The sequence below is a fragment of the Oncorhynchus tshawytscha genome, linkage group LG12 (assembly GCF_018296145.1).
Source record: "Oncorhynchus tshawytscha isolate Ot180627B linkage group LG12, Otsh_v2.0, whole genome shotgun sequence".
NCBI classification, from domain to species: domain Eukaryota; kingdom Metazoa; phylum Chordata; class Actinopteri; order Salmoniformes; family Salmonidae; genus Oncorhynchus; species Oncorhynchus tshawytscha.
Window position 1 is genome coordinate 40785209 of NC_056440.1, and position 19603 is coordinate 40804811.

Below are 19603 nucleotides of genomic sequence, written 5' to 3' on the forward strand. Positions count from 1 at the left end.
CTGCCTGCCCTCGAAGACATGTACAGCACCCTGTGTCTCAAGAAGGCCAAGAAGATCATCAAGGTCCTCGCCCCTAAGACCCAAGGTCCTCAGTGTGGAATAGCAGGCTAATGTTAGTGGTTGCGTTGCAATGCTTGCAGTTGCCACTGATTCCTTCCAAATGACTCACTGTTGAATTTGCGATTTCTAACTTGCTGTGTAATCTTTATGTCCAAATGCCGATGAGCACCGATGCGTTTTATCTACATTTTCTCTTCATTATTTCTATTCATATGACAAGGATTAAAAAGGATTTGCCAGTAGATTGTCGACTTGATTCATGATGATGACTGCTAGCTAAGACTTTGAAAGTAAGATGTTGACATGATCAGTCCATTCAAAGCTACTGTAAATATAACGTGATTTGACATAATTTTATCTGTGACCAATGACCTTGAGCTTTCTTGGATGGGCACTTGTAATATAACTCTATGGCAGGACCCAAAGGGTTGCAATTTTGGATGTCTACCCTTACTAAGCACTTAAACTTGTTGATGACGTACTGTCCCCATGAGTGACAGAACACTGAGCCAGACACGGCGCAATGCTCCTCTTTATGCTGGCTCGCCCCACCACCACAGAAAGCACTGAGCTAGGCTGAAACACCTGCATTTTGGAGCTGCCTTACTTAAGAAAACAAAAAAGAGACCAAGTATGTATGCAGCTTTATTAGCTCAATGATATATATTATTTTAAATTGTTTGTAAACTGATACATGGTGATACAACTGAGACATGGTGTGATGAAAGAAACATACAGGAACTCAAATCCTTCTGTTCACCTGATTTAGAATTCCTCACAATCAAATGTAGACCGCATTATCTACCAAGAGAATTCTCTTCGATTATAATCACAGCCGTATATATCCCCCCCCAAGCAGACACATCGATGGCTCTGAACAAACTTTATTTGACTCTTTGCAAACTGGAATCCATTTATCCGGAGGCTGCATTCATTGTAGCTGGGGATTTTAACAAGGCTAATCTGAAAACAAGACTCCCTCAATTTTATCAGCATATCGATTGTGCAACCAGGGGTGGAAAAACCTTGGATCATTGTTACTCTAACTTCCACGATGCATATAAGGCCCTGCCCCGCCCTCCTTTCGGAAAAGCTGACCACGACTCCATTTTGTTGATCCCTGCCTACAGACAGAAACTAAAACAAGAGGCTCCCACGCTGAGGTCTGTCCAACGCTGGTGCGACCAAGCAGACTCCACACTCCAAGACTGCTTCCATCACGTGGACTGGGATATGTTTCGTATTGCGTCAGATAACAATATTGACGAATACGCTGATTCGGTGTGCGAGTTCATTAGAACGTGCGTTGAATATGTCGTTCCCATAGCAACGATTAAAACATTCCCTAACCAGAAACCGTGGATTGATGGCAGCATTCGCGTGAAACTGAAAGCGCGAACCACTGCTTTTAATCAGGGCAAGGTGACTGGTAACATGACCGAATACAAACAGTGCAGCTATTCCCTCCGCAAGGTTATCAAACAAGCTAAGCGTCAGTACAGAGACAAAGTAGAATCTCAATTCAACGGCTCAGACACAAGAGGCATGTGGCAGGGTCTACAGTCAATCACGGATTACAAGAAGAAATCCAGCCCAGTCACGGACCAGGATGTCTTGCTCCCAGGCAGACTAAATAACTTTTTTGCCCGCTTTGAGGACAATACAGTGCCACTGACACGGCCTGCAACGAAAACATGCAGACTCTCCTTCACTGCAGCCGAGGTGAGTAAGACATTTAAACGTGTTAACCCTCGCAAGACTGCAGGCCCAGACGGGATCCCCAGCCGCGCCCTCAGAGCATGCGCAGACCAGCTGGCCGGTGTGTTTACGGACATATTCAATCAATCCCTATACCAGTCTGCTGTTCCCACATGCTTCAAGAGGGCCACCATTGTTCCTGTTCCCAAGAAAGCTAAGGTAACTGAGCTAAATGACTACCGCCCCGTAGCACTCACTTCCGTCATCATGAAGTGCTTTGAGAGACTAGTCAAGGACCATATCACCTCCACCCTACCTGACACCCTAGACCCACTCCAATTTGCTTACCGCCCAAATAGGTCCACAGACGATGCAATCTCAACCACACTGCACACTGCCCTAACCCATCTGGACAAGAGGAATACCTATGTGAGAATGCTGTTCATCGACTACAGCTCGGCATTCAACACCATAGTACCCTCCAAGCTCGTCATCAAGCTCGAGACCCTGGGTCTCGACCCCGCCCTGTGCAACTGGGTACTGGACTTCCTGACGGGCCGCCCCCAGGTGGTGAGGGTAGGCAACAACATCTCCACCCCGCTGATCCTAAACACTGGGGCCCCACAAGGGTGCATTCTGAGCCCTCTCCTGTACTCCCTGTTCACCCACGACTGCGTGGCCACGCACGCCTCCAACTCAATCATCAAGTTTGCGGACGACACAACAGTGGTAGGCTTGATTACCAACAACAACGAGACGGCCTACAGGGAGGAGGTGAGGGCCCTCGGAGTGTGGTGTCAGGAAAATAACCTCACACTCAACGTCAACAAAACTAAGGAGATGATTGTGGACTTCAGGAAACAGCAGAGGGAACACCCCCCTATCCACATCGATGGAACAGTAGCGGAGAGGGTAGCAAGTTTTAAGTTCCTCGGCATACACATCACAGACAAACTGAATTGGTCCACTCACACAGACAGCATCGTGAAGAAGGCGCAGCAGCGCCTCTTCAACCTCTGGAGGCTGAAGAAATTCGGCTTGTCACCAAAAGCACTCACAAACTTCTACAGATGCACAATCGAGAGCATCCTGGCGGGCTGTATCACCGCCTGGTACGGCAACTGCTCCGCCCACAACCGTAAGGCTCTCCAGAGGGTAGTGAGGTCTGCACAATGCATCACCGGGGGCAAACTACCTGCCCTCCAGGACACCTACACCACCCGATGTTACAGGAAGGCCATAAAGATCATCAAGGACATCAACCACCCGAGCCACTGCCTGTTCACCCCGCTATCATCCAGAAGGCGAGGTCAGTACAGGTGCATCAAAGCTGGGACCGAGAGACTGAAAAACAGCTTCTATCTCAAGGCCATCAGACTGTTAAACAGCCACCACTAACATTGAGTGGCTGCTGCCAACACACTGACACTGACACTGACTCAACTCCAGCCACTTTAATAATGGGAATTGATGGGAAATGATGTAGATATATCACTAGCCACTTTAAACAATGCTACCTTATATAATGTTACTTACCCTACATTATTCATCTCATATGCATACGTATATACTGTACTCTATATCATCGACTGCATCCTTATGTAATACATGTATCACTAGCCACTTTAACTATGCCACTTTGTTTACATACTCATCTCATATGTATATACTGTACTCGATACCATCTACTGTATCTTGCCTATGCTGCTCTGTACCATCACTCATTCATATATCCTTATGTACATATTCTTTATCCCCTTACACTGTGTATAAGACAGTAGTTTTGGAATTGTTAGTTAGATTACTTGTTGGTTATTACTGCATTGTCGGAACTAGAAGCACAAGCACTTCGCTACACTCGCATTAACATCTGCTAACCATGTGTATGTGACAAATAAAATTTGATTTGATTTGATTTGATTTATTACTGCCAAAATAACATGCAAAACAGGCAAGCCCCTCCCAAAAAATATTTATAGATTTTTATTTGATTTATTATTATTCTTTTTTGCAAAAAATGTGGGGCTCAGCCCCACCTACCCTGAATAACAGGTCGCCACTGGTAAAAGGTGCTTCAACAAAGTACTGAGAAAAGGGTCTGTATACTTATGTAAATGTGATATTTCCGTTTTTTTTGTTAATACATTTGCAAAAATGTATAAAACCTGTTTTTGCTTTGTCATTTTGTGATATTTTGTGTGCATGATTGATGAGGGGGAAAAAAACTATTTTAAAATGAGGCTGTAACGTAACAAAATGTGGAAAAAGTAAAGGGGTCTGAATACTTTCCGAATGCACTGTATATATACTGTATTTATATATTTATACTCCCGACTCGAACATTGCTCATCCTAACATTTTTTTTAAGGTGTTTTTTTTTCTCCAACTGATATTCAACACACCAGTCAATTAATTCATTGGTTTGGGATTAATGTAACACACAGGATGAATATCCAGTAATCCATATACTGTGCTCTGTATTATTCAGTCCCCCATGAAATAACACCATACAGTATACACATTCTACTGACCCTACTGTGTATTCCCAACCACACTTTTACCTCGGCACATCAAATGTTTTTTTCTTTGTAAGCCAATTTGTAATTTCTAGGCCTATAGCGTATTGCATTCTGACTAATGGAGTGGGTGGGGTAGAAAGTGCTGCTGGGTATTTAGACCACAGTCCCCCAATAAATAAAGTCGTATATAAATTCTACAGACCCTACTGAGTAATCCCAACCCCATTTTAATTTGGCACATAGAATTGCTTTTTTTCTCTCATTTTTTTAAGCCAATATGTAATTTATAGCCCTACAGTGTATTGCATTGTGACCACTGGAATGGGTGGATTATAAAGTCCTGCTGGGTATAACAACCTCAGTCCCCCATTTCTTATCAACAAGCCAATTTGTAATTTATAGGTCTAAGTTGTATTGCTTTGGGACCAATGGAGTGGATGGAGTAGAATGTGCTGTATTTAGACCTCAGTCCCCCATGAAATAACACCATATACAGTGCCTTTAGAAAGTATTCACACCCCTTGACTTTTTCCACGTTGTTGTGTTGCAGCCTGCATTTTAAAAGGATTTCATTGAGATTTTGTGTCACTGGCCTACACACAATACCCCATAATGTCAAGTAGAATTATGTTTTGATACATTTTTACAGATTCATTTAAAAAAAATGTAAGCTGAAATGTTTTGGGTCAGTCAGTATTCAAACCCTTTGTTATGGAGTAAAAAAGTGCTTAACAATTCACATAAATTGCATGAACTCACTGTGTGCAATAGTAATGTTTAACATACATTTTTTTAATGGCTATCTCATTTCTGTACCCCACACATACAATTATCTGTAAGGTCCCTCAGTCGAGTAGTGAATTTCAAACACAGATTCAACAACAAAGACTAGGGAGGTTTTCCAATGCCTCACAAAAAAAGGCACCTATTGGTAGATGGGTAAAAAAAAAATTGGTTATTGAATATCCCTTTGAGCATGGTGAAGATATTAATTACACTTTGGATGGTGTATCAATGCACCCACTCACTAAAAAGATACAGGCGTCCTTCATAACTCAGATGCCGGAGAGGAAGGAAACTGCCCAGGGATTAAACCATGAGTCCAATGGTGACTTTAAAATAGTTAGAAAACCGAGGAGGGGTCAGCAACATTGTAGTTACTCCACAATACTAACCTAAATGGGCATAGTGAAAAGAAGGAAGCTTGTACAGAACAAACATGATTTTTTTCTAATGCATCTTGTTCGCAATAATGCAGAAGAGTATTAGGACCAAGTGAAGAGAAACAATACATTAACTGCGATGCAATATTTCTAGAATGAAGTCCCAATATTTGGAGAATAAAGTGCCAATATTTTGAGAATAAAGTGGCAACATTTCAAGAATGAAGTGTCAATATTTTGAGAATAAAGTGGCAATATTTTGAGAATAAAGTGGCAATATTTTGAGAATAAAGTGGCAATATTTCGACATTAAAATGAAGTGGTTTGTGCTGTGTGCGCCACCATTGAAATGCTTGAGTTAGATGACCTGGTGAAGCTGTACTTTAGAGGGAAGTAGGGGCGCTGAGGGTGCTGCAGCACACCCTGAAAAATCAGAAAAAAATTTATATAAAAATAAAATATATGATTTTTTTTCTTTTTTTTCACAAAAGTAGTGCACTGGGCTTTTATTAGTCCTCTATTAGCTGACCGATATCAACCTCATTTTCGAACGCTTTTAAAACCCTGAAGCCAAGTGCAGAAACTATGGATACAACTTCTTCCATGCTCACACATGATCTTAATTCATATACATGCCAATAGAAATCATTGCATTTAATATCATGCTTCTGTTAGCTGAAACATAATGACAAAATACACTATAATAATTTCCTCCAGTAAGACAAGGGGTGGAGGTCTGTGTATATTTGTAAACAACAGCTGGTGTACGAAATCTAATATTAAGGAAGTCTCAAGGTTTTGCACGCCTGATGTAGAGTATCACATGATAATCTTATGGTTCCAGCGGTCACCAGAGGGTAGCAGATACCGTCCTAGAGACATTAACGTCACTCAGGTGTGTCCAAATTACTCATTATGATTTCCCTGTTAAAAGAGGTGTGTTTTCTTTTGTACTTTGCAGAAGCTTGAATTGTTATCCGTGCCTTTGTTCCTTGAGTGAGTTTGCGAGACTTACTGTTTGTTGTTTTTTCAAGTGTACTGTGATCCTGCGGCTACCGTTTCTCTGTAAAGTATTACGTTTATCATTAACCACTGATTCCTCGTATGGTCTCTTCTCTGCATCTGGGTTCAACCTTACCACGTCACAGATAAGCAGAAGACCACACTATTTGCCAAGAGAGTTTTCATCATAGCTGTCTATATACCACCACAAACCGATGCACACTTAACGAGCTGTATAAGGCCATAAGCCTTACCAGCTCCGACGCTCATCGGATGTGGCAGGGCTTGCAAACTATTACAGACTACAAAGGGAAGCACAGCCGTAAGCTGCCCAGTGACACGAGCCTACCAGACGAGCTAAACTACTTCTATTCTCACTTCGAGGCAAGCAACACTGAAGCATGCATGAGAACATCAGCTGTTCCGGATGACTGTGTGATCACCGTAGCCGATGTACGACCTTTCAACAGGTCAACATTCACAAGGCCGCCGGAACAGATGGATTACCAAAACGTGTACTCTGAGCATGCACTGACCAACTGGCAAGTGTCTTCACTGACATTTTCAACCTGTACCTGCCTGAGTCTGTACTACCAACATGTTTCAAACAGACCACCATAGTCCATGTGCCCAATAACACTAAGGTAACCTAAATGACTACCAACCTGTAGCCCTCACGTCTGTAGCCATGAAGTGCTTTGAAAGAATGGTCATGGCTCACATGAACACCATTATCCCAGAAACCCTAGACCCACTCCAATTTGCATATCACCCCAACAGATGATACAATCCCTATTGCACTCCGCACTGCCCTTTCCCACCTGGACAAAAGAAACACCTATGTAAAAATTCTGTTCATTGACTACAGCTCAGCGTTCAACACCATGGTGCCCTCAAAGCTCATCACGAAGCTAAGGACCCTGGGACTAAACACCTCCCACTGCAACTGGATCCAGGACTTCCTGACGGGCCGCCCCCAGGTGGTAAGGGTAGGTAACAACACATCTGCCAAGCTGATCCTCAACACGGGGGCCCTCGGGGGTGCCTGCTCAGTCCCCTCCTGCACTCCCTGTTCACCCATGACTGCATGGCCAGGCACGACTGGGGTTGGATCACTAAGTTTGCAGATGACACAGCAGTGGTAGGCCTGATCACCAACAACAATGAGACAGCCTATAAGGAGGAGGTCAGAGACCTGTCCGTGTGGTGCCAGGACAACAACCTCTCCCTCAACGTAAGCAAGACAAAGGAGCTGATCGTGGACTAAAGGAACAGGCTGGCTGAACAGGCCCCCATTCTCATCAACAGGGTTGTAGTGGAGCGGGTTGAGAGTTTTATGTTTCTTGGTGTCCACATCGCCAACAATCTATCATGGTCCAAATCCACCAAGACAGTCGTGAAGAGGGCACGACAAAACATTTTCCCCCTCAGGAGACTGAAAAGATTTGTCATGGGTCCCCAGATCCTAAAAAAGTTCTTCAGCTGACTGGTTGCATCACCACCTGGTATGGCAACTGCTCGGCATCTGACTGTAAGGCGCTACAGAGGGTAGTGTGTATGGCCCAGTATTTCACTGGGGCCAAGCTTCCTGCAATCCAGGACCTATATAATAGGCGTGTCAGAGGAAAGCCCATAAAATTGTCAGAGACTCCAGTCACCCAAGACATTGACTGTTTTCTCTGCTACCACATGGCAAGCGGTACCGGAGTGCCAAGTCTAGAACCAAAAGGCTCCTCAGCAGCTTCTACCCCCAAGCCATAAGACTGTTGATCAATTAATCAAATGTCCACCGGACTATTACATTTGTTTTGTACACTGCTTCCACTCGCTGTTTATTATCTATGCGTAGTCACTTCATCCCTACCTACATGTACAAATGACCTCTAACCTGTACCCCCGCACACTGACTCGGTACCTGTACCCCCTGTATATAGCCTCATTATTGTTATGTTATTGTGTTACTTTTTATTATTTCTAACTTTAGTTTATTTGGTAAATATTTTCTTTCTTGAACTGCACTGTTGGTTAAGGGCTTGTAAGTCAGCATTTCACGGTAAGGTCTACATTTGTTGTTTTCGGCACGTGTGACAAATAAAGTTTGATTTGATTTTGATTTGATTGGGAGTACCATAGGGTGGTGCACAATTGGCCCAGTGTTGTTCGGGTTTGGCCGGCATAGGCAATCATTGTAAATAATAATTTGTTCTTAACTGACTTGCTAGTTTAAAAAAAAAGGAGTATTGGTGTCTCTGAGGGGTCTTTGGCCTGGTTTGCTAACTACCTCTCTCAAAGTGTGCAGTGTATGAAGTCAGAACATCTGCTGTCTCAGCCACTGCCTATAACCAAGGGTGTACCCCAAGGCTCGATCCTAGGCCCCACGCTCTTCTCAAATTACATCAACAACATAGCTCAGGCAGTAGGATGCTCTCTCATCCATTTATATGCAGATTATACAGTTTTATACTCAGCTGGCCCCTCCCCGGATTTTGTGTTAAACGCTCGACAACAAAGCTTTCTTAGTGTTCAACAAGCTTTCTCTGCCCTTAACCTTGTTCTGAATGCCTCCAAAACAAACGTCATGTGGTATGGTAAGACGAATGCCCCTCTCCCCACAGGTGTGATTATTACCTCCACAGGGTTTTGAGCTTGACCTAGTCACCTCATACAAGTACTTGGGAGTATGGCAAGATGGTACACTGTCCTTCTCTCAGCACATATCAGAGCTGCAGGCTAAAGTTAAATCTAGACTAGATTTCCTCTATCATAATTGCTCTTCTTTCACCCCAGCTGCAATACATACCCTGATTCAGATGACCATCCTACCCATGCTAAATTACAGAGACGTAATTTATAGATCAGCAGGTAAGGGTGCTCTCGAGCTGCTCAATGTTCTTTACCATTCGGCCATCAGATTTGCCACCAATTCTCCTTATAGGACACATCACTGCACTCTATACTCTTCTGTAAACGGGTCATCTCTGTATACCCATTCGCAAGACCCACTGGTTGATACTTATTTATAAAACCCTCTTAGGCCTCACTCCCCCGTCTCTGAGATATCTACTGCAGCCCTCATCCTCCACATACAACACCCGTTCTGCCAGTCACATTCTGTTAAAGGTCGCCAAAGCACACAGCCCTGGGTTGCTCGTTTTTTCAGTTCGCTGCAGCTAGCGACTGGAACGAGCTGCAACAAACACTCAAACTCAACAATTTCTTCATTCAAAGACTCAATCATGGACACTCTTACTGATAGTTGTGGCTGCTTTGCATGGTGTATTTTTGTCTCTACTTCTTGCCCTTTGTGCTGTTGTCTGTGCCCAATAATGGTTGTACCCTGTTTTGTGCTGCTACCATGCTGTGCTGCTGCCATGTTGTGTTGCTACCATGTTGTTGTCATGTTGCTACCAAATCAAATCAGTGTATTTGTCACGTGCGCTGAATACAACTGGTGTAGACCTTACAGTGAAATGCTTACTTATAGGCTCTAACCAATAGTACAAAAAAGGTATTAGGTGAACAATAGGCAGGTAAAGACAGGCTATAAAAGTAGCGAGGCTACATACAGACACCGGTTAGTCAGGCTGATTGAGGTAGTATGTGCATGTAGATATGGTTAAAGTGACTATGCATATATGATGAACAGAGAGTAGCAGTAGCGTACCATGCTGTATTGCTGTCTTAGGTCTCTCTTCATGTAGTGCTGTGTTGTCTCTCAAGTAGTATTTTACTGGGCGACTTTCACTTTTACTTGAGTCATTTTCTATTAAGGTATCTTTAATTTTACTCAAGTATGAAAATTGGGTACTTTTTCCACCACTGGTAATATCTTTTGAATGAGGTTTCCTTATTACCATACTAAACTGAGGTCATATTTTGTTCTCCTGGCAAATGTCAGGAGACGTGCAGTATTATCATAAGGATACGTTTACTCGTAATACAGAGGAGGAATGGAGGGAAAAGGAGAGGCAGAAGAGGTCAAAGAGAGAGAGGGTGGCTTGAGTCGGTTAAAAATTGTGGGAAAAGGGGAGATGTTAAAGAATGGTAGAAAGTGTAAGCAGAGTGAGCTGAAGACAGGCGGAGAAATGGAAGTGAATGAGTGTAACGGATGTGAAATAGCTAGCTAGTTAGCGGTGGTGCGCGCTAAATAGCGTTTCGATCGGTGACGTCACTTGCTCTGAGACCTTGAAGTAGTGGTTCCCCTTGCTCTGCAAGGGCCGCCGCTTTTGTGGAGCGATGGGTAACGATGCTTCGTGGGTGACTATTGTTGATGTGTGCAGAGGGTCCCTGGTTCGCACCCGGGTATGGGCGAGGGGACGGTTTAATGTTATACTGTTACATGAGGGCGAAGAGTTGGAAGATGATAGGTGTGGTGATGTTCTCGGAGCCTGAGGCTTGCACCGAGGGTCAGGATAAAGATGAGTCTGTGACAGTTGGAGTGAAGTTTTTGGAAAAAGTGTACCCTTGCCTTTTAGCTGATCCATTTGTGGTTTCAGAGTGGGTGAAAACAGAGTTGGATGCCGTGGAATCGGTGAAGGTAACCAGAAGTGGTATTGTGATAATTGGTTGTGTTTCTGCTGGTCAGAGGGTGAAGGCACTCCACGTTAAATGAATGGGGGCAAGAAATGTGAATTGTTTTGCTCTCAAGAAAAGGGCGCTATTGAAAGGAGTGATTACTGTTAGCAGTAAATGTAAAAGTTTTCCAACTGAAGGGGAAGATTCCCGGTGTTTGTGATGCTCGTTGTTTAGTGCGACACAGACAGGGTGGCGTGAGTGGTGAAACAGAAGAGTCGTTGTCTGTTCTTTTGAGTTTTGATGTTGAGTCTTTGCCCGACAAAGTGATATTAGGATATATAAGTTATCCTGTACGAGCTTTTGTGCCGAATACATTAAGTTGTTACAGGTGTCAAGCTTAAGGGCAGCAGTGTGTAGGTGGGAGGTTCTTAGGTGGGGAAGTTATTTTTTATTTTTTTCACCTTTATTTAACCAGGTAGGCCAGCTGAGTTCTCATTTACAACTGCGACCTGGCCAAGATAAAGCAAAGCAGTGAGACAAAATCAAACAACACACTTACACACACATAAACAGTCAATAACACAATAGAAAAATCTATGTACAGTGTGTGCAAATCTAGAAGAGTAGGGAGGTAGGCAATAAATAGGCCATAGAGGTGAAATAATTACAATTTAGCATTAATACTGGAGTGATGGATGTGCAGATGATGATGTGCAAGTAGAGATACTGGGGTGCAAAAGTGCAAGAGGGTAAGTAATAATATGGGGGTGAGGTAGTTGGGTGGGCTATTTACAGATTGCCTATGTACAGGTACAGTGATCGGTAAGCTGCTCTGACAGCTGATGCTTAAAGTTAGAGAGGGAGATATAAGACTCCTGATTCAGTGATTTTTGCAATTCGTTCCAGTCATTGACAGCAGAGAACTGGAAGGAAAGGCAGCCAAAGTAAGTGTTGGCTTTGGGGATGACCAGTGAAATATACCTGCTGGAGCGCGTGCTACGGGTGGGTGTTGCTGTGGTGACCAGTGAGCTGAGATAAGGCCTAGCATAGACTTATAGATGACCTGGAGCCAGTGGGTTTGGCAACGAATACGTAGTGAGAGCCAGCCAACGAGAGCGTACAGGTCGCAGTGGTGGGTAGTATATGGGGCTTTAGTAACCAAACGGATGGCACTGTGATAGACTACATCCAATTTGCTGAGTAGGGTGTTGGAGGCTATTTTTTAAATTTCATTGCCAAAGTCAAGGATCGGTAGGATAGTCAGTTTTATGAGGGTATATTTGGCAGCATAAGTGAAGGATTGCGCAATAGGAAGCCGATTCTAGATTACATTTTGGATTGGAGATGCTAAATATGAGTCTGGAAGGAGAGTTTAGAAGTGTGCAGAAGGACATGAGACAAAGGAATGTGTAGCATTTGGGAAAGTAGTGGTATGTGTTAATTATAGGGGTGCCCATGGGGCTTGGGATCAGAAATGTCCCTTGCGAGAGAGGCAGTTTGAGGTTTCCAGGGTTAGAGTAGAGCAGACGTTGTCATATGCTGAGGCATTGAAGAATGTAGAGGAATATGTGTCAAGGGGGGATCCTGAGAGGAGTGGTGTGAGTAGTAGATCTGTACCAGTACAGAGGGAGACGCCAACAAGTGATATATGTTTCAGTAAGATTGGATTTTTTTTTTATAGCAATGGTTATAAACTGTACTGCAGGGATGGAACGTAACTCGCAGAAAATTGAGGTTGTGGTGGCAGCTGCAGAGAGGTATTTGGGTGTGCAAGACTTTACATCAGAAAAGTTACAGGGTGTGTTAAGGTGGGGTTGTCTCATCCTTTTAGGTTGTTGGCCTGAAGTGGGACTAAATAGATTTAAATAGTGGAGTAGGGTGATGTTATTTTTTAACATTATTATTTTTTATTTTTTTTGTGAGTATTGTAGATTGTAGGGTATTTGTTTATTTATTTATTTTTTCAAGCAAAGTATAAGGGAGTTATACTCCAGTCTTGTAGTTGACGGTAATGCAACATTTGTTGAATGCAAACCGCCGTTAAACATAATCACATAAGAAGTTCCGCTGGCAAAATACTAGTGTCCGGAAGTGGGTGATTCCTGACTCGGGCTGGTGCTAGATTACCTAAATCTGTTGGGGGTGGGTTCTATGGTAGATATGACTGAATAATGTTATTGTTCTAAATCACATGGTAGTTAGTTAGCACTTTCGGGAATAGAAAACATTGAATCAATGATCACTCATTTGTCAAATGTGGGACATTCTTGTCTCTTTGGCCTGACGTTAGCTAGTCTTCTTGGTTTAGCCCAGTATTGGACCTTACATGTTCTGTTTAAAGGGCGAATTGGGCCTGGAAGCCAAAACAGCCAAATATTCAATCTAAACATGATTCGGTTCTCATTTGCGGTACTGTATGTTGTTGTTTTTTATATCACGTCAAAATAATTTCACAAATGCAAAATACACCGTTCCTATACATTGTTTTAACAGTATTGACAGTTTACTGACAGTATTTTTCAGTGGCTTCTATTCCATTTACACAAAGGTGTTCGGAGATGCAGATAGCGAAGTTAGTTAGAACAGGTCGTCCAGTGTCTTCCACTGTAACATGGAAATATAGCCGTGTGGGAACTCTAAACCTATAAAGGTGTGTACTGATTTAAACTTTTTGGAAAATTATTTGTCGCTGATTTTTAAAGATACGTTCCTTATGTTTCCCAAACCGTACCGCAAGCGATGCGTTTTAACGTTCAGAACGAACGTTTGGGCTCTTTTAACAACACTCCTGCGGCCAACCCCGGCCAGAAGGTAATATCGTCAATAGGCGCTACTATGAATGGGTTATCCTATAGTTAGCTAGTATGTTAACGTTAGTTAACTGGGGGGAGTCTAGTTATGTCTAGAATATAAAGCTCTGGTTATGTATGTGACCTGTGGCCAAAACAAAAGTTAGCTGCCATTCGGTGAGTGGAGGGTACGTTGCAGGGCAACTAACTGGGTGATGACCAACTGTGAGAATTGAGAATCAAATTGGTTTTGGGTTAGGCCATAGCAGGTCCTACTTACTGTGTATCTAGCTCATCCTTTCAGATCTCAAGTCTTGAAGCTTGGGGTCAATGTGGGTTTGAATGGACTGGTTTTTCAAAGCCAACCTGTCCATGCAACTTATTTTGTTTGTCGTCTTGACACTTGACTTTTTTTTATTTATAAAAAAAAAAATGTAAACCTTTATTTAACCAGGCAAGTCAGTTAAGAACACATTCTTATTTTCAATGACGGCCTGGGAACAGTGGGTTAACTGCCTGTTCAGGGGCAGAACAACAGATTTGTACCTTGTCAGCTCGGGGATTTGAACTCGCAACCTTCCGGTTCCTAGTCCAATGCTCTAACCACTAGGCTACGCTGCTGCCCCATCACTGGGTGATGTTGTGCCTCCGTTACAGGAAGAGATGTCAGGAGAGAGCATGGTGAGCTCGGCAGTGCCGGCGGCTACAACCTGGACCACCTCCTTCAAGTGATCCAGCTCCAAGTATGTGAAGCTGAACGTGGGCGGGGCGCTCTACTACACCACCACGCAGACCCTCACCAAGCAGGACACCATGTTCAAGGCCATGTTCAGCAGCAAGATGGAGGTCCTCACAGACAGTGAAGGTACTGTATCTGTCAGACGTCAGTGGCACCACAACGCATGGTTGGAGGGATCCAGAGTGTCTGAGTGAGGAGTCTTTGTAACATGCTTCTGTATTTTGCTATCCTGGTCCGAGGTCTGTCTGTGCTGTCTTGCCAACTCCTAAATATCCATTGTCAAGACGAGCATGACAACGAGCCTAGGAATTGGCTATGGGCAATTCTTCAGGAACAGAGTGATGCGAAGTCTCAGCTTTTTCACTTTAAAATGTATGTGAAACAAAAATCAATGATTACAGAGTTAAACAAACCATAGAACTCTATGCACAATGACTACTTTTAACAATTTCCACAGACATTTTTACAAAAAAACGTTTACTTCAAGAACAGTGATGGTTTGTGCTGTTGGTGCCATCATTCTGTTATCAAACTTTGCATCTGCACTGTTCTTTAAGTAAATGTGTTGGTAAAATTTTCTGTGGAAATTGTTCAAAGTCATCCTTGTGCATAGAATTGTATGGTTTATTTAACATAGAAAACATTGTTTTTTTTGGGATACATTTTTAAAGCGAGAACTCTGAGTCTTAGCATCACTACCATCGAATTGCCCCCATACACTAATTACAAATGAAAGTGGTCTCTAATCTGGTGCTTGTCCCTTTCTAGGCTGGATCTTGATTGACCGGTGTGGGAAACACTTTGGGACAATTCTGAACTACCTTAGAGATGGAGTGGTGCCACTCCCAGAGAGTCGTCGGGAGACTGAGGAGATGCTACTATCTGGTCCAGGGCCTGGCTGATGAGTGTCAGGCTGCCCTTCAGGTAACCCTCACCCTCAAGACTATCTGGTCCAGGGCCTGGCTGATGAGTGTCAGGCTGCCCTTCAAGTAACCCTCACCCTCAAGACTGGTCTTTTCTTTACACCCTTTTCACACTACTGAGCTGAGCCAAGCTACACTGCACTGGTTTGGTTATGCAGCCACCATAGTCGCTTGTATCGTGCTGGAAAGGACCATGTCAAAATGATAATATTAGAGCCAGTACGGTTTTGGTCGGCACAATGGTGTGAAATAGTTTAAGTCTCATCCCTGCACCCACACTCTGCCTTTGTATAGCTCTACTTCCTCCCACTGCCTCTACCTCCTACAAATATATAATTACTGGCCCAGCCAACCCACCCAATCTGTTATAGGATCTATGTCCAAATTCATATTGATTCTGGACAAAATCTGTCTTTACCGTCTCATGTTTTTATTGGTGTTCTAGAACAGAGTCGTACGAGCCGTTCTGTAAACTTCCCCTGGTGACATCATCGAAGGAAGATCACAGACTCATTGCCACCTCTAATAAGGTATTGTTGACTGAGTCAGGCATCAGAGTGAAGGACTTTACTAGAGAAGATCTAGTCTCACATATTGAATATTTACTGGCATCTTCCTCTGTTGTTTTGTCTCTACACAGCCTACTGTCAAACTGTTACACAACAAAAGCAACGATAAATACTCCTACACCAGGTGAGACTCTTACGTCTATAAAGACAAATTGGCAGTGAATTATGGCTCCGTTGAAGTCGGAAGTTTACATACACCTTAGCCAAATACATTTCAACTCAGTTTTCACAATTCCTGACTTTTAAACCCAGTAAATATTCCCTGTCTTAGGTCAGTTAGGATCACCAGTTTATTTTAAGAATGTGTAATGTCAGAATAATGGTAGAGAATTATTTATTTCAGCTTTTATTTCTTTCATCACATTCCCAGTGGGTCAGAAGTTTACCTACTGTACACTCAATTAGTATTTGGTAGCATTGCCTTTAAATTGTTGAACTTGGGTCAAACCTTTTGGGTAGCCTTCCACAAGCTTCCCACAATAAGTTGGGTGAATTTTGGACCATTCCTCCTGATAGAGCTGGTGTAACTGAGTCAGGTTTGTAAGCCTCCTTGCTCGCACACGCTTTTTCAGTTCTGCCCACAAATGTTCTATGGGATTGACGTCTTTGTGATGGCTACTCCAATTCCCTGACTTTATTGTCCTTAAGCCATTTTGCCACAACTTTGGAAGTATGGTTGGGTCATTGTCCATTTGGAAGACCCATTTATTTTCGACCAAGCTTTAACTTCCTGACTGATGTCTTGAGATGTTGCTTCAATATATCCACATAATTTTCCATCCTCATGATGCCATCTATTTTGTGAAGTGCACCAGTCTCTCCTGCAGCAAAGCACCCCCACAACATGATGCTGCCACCGCCGTGCTTCACGTTTGGGATGGTGTTCTTCGGGTTGCAAGTATCCCCCTTTTCCTTCCACACATAACGATGGTCATTATGGCCAAACAGTTCTATTTTTGTTTCATCAGACCAGTGGACATTTCTCCAAAAAGTATGATCTTTGTCCCCATGTGCAGTTGCAAACTGTAGTCTGTCTTTTTTCTGGCGGTTTTGGCGCAGTGGCTTCTTCCTTGCTGAGCTGCCTTTCAGGTTATGTCGATATAGGACTCGTTTTACTGAGGATATAGATACATTTGTACCCGTTTCCTCCAGCATCTTCACAAGGTCCTTTGCTGTTGTTCTGGGATTGATTAGCACTTTTTGCACCAAAGTACGTTCATCTCTAGGAGACAGAACGCTTCTCCTTCCTGAGCCGTATGACGGCTGCGTGGTCCCATGGTGTTTATACTTGCGTACTATTGTTTGTACAGATGAACGTGGTGCCTTCACTAAATTTCTACCAAGGATGAACCAGACTTGTGGAGGTCTACAAAATTTTTTTGAGGACTTCTTTCTTTAGATTTTTCCCATGATGTCAAGCAAAGAGGTACTGAGTTTGAAGGTAGGCCTTGAAATACATCCACAGGTACACCTCCAATTGACTCAAATTATGTCAATTAGCTTATCAGAAGCTTCTAATGCCATGACATAATTGTCTGGAATTTTCCAAGCTGTTTAAAGGCACAGTCAACTTAGTGTATGTAGACGTCTGACCCACTGGAATTGTGATACAGTGAATTATATGTGAAATAATCTGTCTGTAAACAATTGTTTGAAAAATTACTTGTGCCATGCACAAAGTAGATGTCCTAACCGACTTGCCAAAACTATAGTTTGTTAACATGAAACTTGCAGAGTGGTTGAAAAACAAGTTTTAATGACACCAACCTAAGTACATGTAAACTTTCGACTTCAACTGTAAATCTCAAGTGAAAAATCTGAAATATATCTCACAACATATCACCTAGCCACGTCATTTGATATTGCAATCTGATGTCCGACAGCATAGTCGATGATGTGACACGCAGCCGGTTGTTGCAGGCTTCCCCTTCCTTCCCTCCAGGCAGTAACTCTGACGACAACATGTTGAAGAACATCGAGCTGTTTAACAAGCTGTCCTTAACAAGGACGTGATCGGCGACGAGATCTGCTGCTGGTCCTTATATGGCCAGGGCCGCAAGATCGCCGAGGTGTGCTGCACCTCTATCGTCTACGCCACCGAGAAGAAGCAGACCAAGGTAACGCAAGTGAATCATACTCTGGGACGGCTTATAGTGGGATGTCGTCATTAAGATATTTTAATCAGCACAAACTAGGCAAGTACATCATGTATCTGGCTTCCATCTCTGATGACAGAACTGATTCATCCTCTTTAAATTATTTCAATTTATGAGTTGGTTGTCTCTAACCTTCTGTTAGCATAAAATAGAGTACTTTAATATGCCGTTGTGACATTTGTTTTTTAACAAAGTACAGGCGTACTTTACGTTCAGATAACATAATACCCAGGCAGACAGACATACATAAATGCATATATATCCACTCCCCTACCGTTCCAGGTGGACTTCCCTGAGGCGTGGATCTACGAGGAGCCCCTCAACATCCTGCTGTACGAGTCCCAGGACGGGAGGGGTCCTGACAACGCTCTGCTGGAGGCCACAGGGGGTGCCGCCGGCCACTCGCACCACCTGGACGAAGACGAGGAGCGCGTTGACAGGGTGCGCAGGGTCCATGTCAAGCGGCCCGACGACCGCACACACCACCACCAGTAACCCCTGACTGACCTCGACCATCCAAAGCCCGGCCCTAAATGTCTGACCCTGGGGACTCAGTGGAACTCTTCTGTGCCCTACTTCCAGCGCCTCTTCTTCCCCACTCCTACTCTCACACAGGAGCTCACTGCTGAGGATGAGAGACTAGTTGAAGCGTAGTGTGATGTGGTGAAGTTGTTTCACGTGTGTTCATTTGTAGGCTATCTTGTGTGTAGTGCTCTGAGGATTTTTTTGTTTTCTTTTTCTCATCTGTCAGTTGGCGGTTGCAGAGTTTGGAGGTGATGATTTGTTTTTCTACTGTGCGTGAATGTAAATAGGATTGTTAATGGGACTGGAAATGTGTGGAATGGAAATGTCAGTTGTTATACTGGAGGAAATTGCAATGTCAGCATTGTGTTCTTTGGTCCTTGCTATAATGCAATCCAGAAGAACAAGAATCATGCAACGTTTGTCACTGAGTTTTTGGATGTGTTGAAAGAAAAGTCTTCTAAGTGTTTGAAGAAGCTGTATGATGGCTGTCAATCAGGTGTTCTACAATAAAATCCCACTAGGGGGCAGTATTGAATCAGATGATCTCATTATGTCTGAGACAGTGTCGCTGCTCGCAGCCTTTATGTTCTATCAATTTCCAACGATTTTTGTTGCATTTTTTAAATTCACCCTATTGAATATCAGTCAACATTTAGTTGATTAAAAAGATATCATACAATAGAGTACCTCTACTCTCCCACAACCACTTTTTAATTAATAGGATTTCCCATTTAACCCATTGTCCCTTCTTGCCATGTAAGTGATTGCTTACAAGGGAAGAACTTGAGCTGTGACATGTTATCCAGGTTGATTGAAGATTGAATGATGGAGCTCCAAGGCTGAAAAGAATGGTTGAAACTAAAGCTCTAGCCCCCCCCAAGGAGGAGAGCTCTCTCCTACAAGCTTTTAACAGGCAGATAATTTAGACCTGGCCCTCATCAGGGA

General features: G+C 43.3%; 1 pseudogene; it reads left to right on the plus strand.

Annotated features, from left to right (window-relative positions):
• The first annotated feature begins 18 nt into the window (after positions 1–18).
• LOC112264140 lies at positions 19–19193 on the plus strand (annotated as a pseudogene).
• Positions 19194–19603: the final 410 nt, after the last annotated feature.